Source organism: Penaeus chinensis, chromosome 39, assembly GCF_019202785.1.
Source record: "Penaeus chinensis breed Huanghai No. 1 chromosome 39, ASM1920278v2, whole genome shotgun sequence".
NCBI classification, from domain to species: Eukaryota; Metazoa; Arthropoda; class Malacostraca; order Decapoda; family Penaeidae; genus Penaeus; species Penaeus chinensis.
This window is the reverse complement of record NC_061857.1, coordinates 23,175,272-23,177,771: the sequence shown is the minus strand read 5'-3', so window position 1 is coordinate 23,177,771 and position 2,500 is coordinate 23,175,272. Positions and strand designations below refer to the sequence as shown.

General features: G+C 38.9%; 1 protein-coding gene across 1 annotated transcript in view; it reads left to right on the top strand.

Annotated features, from left to right (window-relative positions):
- Positions 1–2,500, top strand: part of LOC125046809 (coiled-coil domain-containing protein 43-like) — a 14,845-nt gene that overhangs the window by 1,005 nt on the left and 11,340 nt on the right. The gene's annotated exons all lie outside the window — the stretch shown is intronic.

Here is a 2,500-nt window from a genome sequence, read left to right as displayed (position 1 = left end):
TGTTTGTACCCTCCTAACTCAAGGAATGTGTCATTAATTTTTTTTTATAACAAAATTGTTGAGGCCTGTTAGCATGAAGTTCCAATAAAGGAGGGTACAAGGGAGAGTCGCTCCCCCTGTCAAATAGAAGATTGGTATTATTAGGTTCAGATTTTTAGGTTGGCATGATGCCCTGGTTTTGGAATTTAGTCTCCCAAGGGTGCATCACTCATGGTAACATCTACTGGAATGAAACTTATCTGAATAGCACTAGTTTGGATCCCCAGCTGATTACTCTATTGGTATTTATTTATGTAATTACCACACCAAGTTAGGGAAAATCTAAAACACTCACAAAGAGGGAGAAACTACACACTAGGAAGGGTTTTAACCCCTTTACGACCGATCACGTCTATAGACGTGAAAACAAACCGCTCGAAATGTGGTGTGCAGCTGTACTCTATGGTGGCGCGCCAAAGTGCTGTGAGGCGATGATTCGGCTTGATGTACCAAACTCCTGCGCTCAAAATCAGTGCGTTGCCGTGGATTGCCAGAGCGTATAGTTTTTTTTTTAGTTTTCTACACCCGTCAGCAAGAGGTTAAATAAATAACAACAATTGTGCATTGAGGTCCCCAAGGTTGTTGGCTGGAGTAGAAGGGACTCAGAGGGGTGTTCTATCTTTGTAAACAATTATGGCTGCATTTCCTAGGAGTGGGCTTTGCTATGGACTCCCTTCCAAACACCATATCCCCCTAGCTGGTGCAGTCTTTTTGCTGGCATTAACCTTTATATGCCTGTTATTAAGTTGTGTAGAAGTACCCAAAATTATGTAGAATATATCTAGGAAGAGATAGGAAACAACGGAAAGTCTATGTAAGACCAATGCATTAAGGTAAAAAGGTATTATTCTTTGAGTGCTTTAGAAATATAGAAATTTTTATCAGTCATTATCAAATACAGCCAACAGTCTTGATAGTCCCAAGTAAAGGAAGCTATGAATTATAACAGGGAAATTGCTGGATAAAACAAGCTTATATAAAGTGAATGAATGAATGGATCCCTGTGGTATTATGTTCTAATTATATATTGCTCACCCAGGGGTCTCTTCCCCCTAGACTCCCATCCTCCTTATACAACATGTCTTAATTCTATACCCAGCCTATCAACAAATCCAGGAACTCAGGATAGCAGACTCTAAGAGGAAAAATGATACAATATTTGTTGCAGCAAATAAAAACTCAAACTCCTTTGTTTCTTCATACAGTTTGCTCTTTGAAAACCACATATATGCCTTTGGTACAAACAAAAAATTTCATTGATCCCAGGAATTACCTGACTCTCTTGGTATCTAATTACTATTATCTAACACTCAGAACTGTAGATATCCTCAGACATTTTATTTTGATGGATACTAACATCTGTTTCTTCTGCATGGGCACTATATTGTTTTAAAAATATCCTGTAATTGACACATTAATGTAAACAAAACATTTCTCACTGGTACTTGTCATGCAATTGAAGGCTTGCAGAGCTATCACAGACACCCTTCATGAGAACATGCATGCACTGAACATTATTGTAAATGATTATATAAACTGTTGAAGACTGTTAAAAAAGTATATTATCCTTTAAAATATTAATCAAATACATAAATATGGAAGAGCAGGCATTGATAAGTAGACGTTGCAGTAATGAGTTGTAGCAGCTTTGAATTATTTATAGGTCGTGGCAAGTGTCTAGGTGCTTCTTAAAAGTACAGTATGTTAATGTACTCAATATTTTCACTTTTGTACTGTTAGTTAGATCCTATAGAAGAGAATATATATTTTTCTTCAAAATATAGTTTATATTGATCTCCACAAGTTTAACAAAAAAAAAATATATAGCCTTAAAGAACACAAATCAGATTTTTGTGCAAAGTAAAATCTACAACTGCAGATCAGCTAATCAGACAGTACTGGCCTTCACACTACATTCTGTGACAATAATCAGTAAACCCACTAAACTTTTATAATGAAGTCCTAATTATTTAAAGGGACTTGGTTATCTGTTGGGGAAAAAATTAAACTAATGACGATGGTAGCCTCCAGTGTCATTGTAGTAGATGGAATGTATCAACCACTTGTTTAGTTATAGTGGTCTCTTTATGGAATGGTTGATTGGGTGCAAGTGCCCACTGTATGGCAGGGTGTTGTAGGTGTAGTGGAGATCTACCGGGGAGGCAGAGAGGATTGGGCTGTCCTTTGGTGCTGCCGCTTGCTGAGGTGTGGCTGGAAGATTGTGAATTACTGATCTCAGTTCCGGATCCTGAAGCTTAGGTACTCGGGCTGTTTAAGCGAACAGGGAACGAGAAGAGCCTGTGGTCCAATCAGAGAGCCGTCAAATGTCCATGTCAGCCAGTCAGGTCTCAGCAGTGAGTTGCGAAAAGCACCTGCTGGTGAGAGAGTGAGGCTGTTGGACCAGATGTGGACCAGCCTCGGAAGCATGCAGAGCTGCAGGTTGCAAGTTGTGCTGCTACAT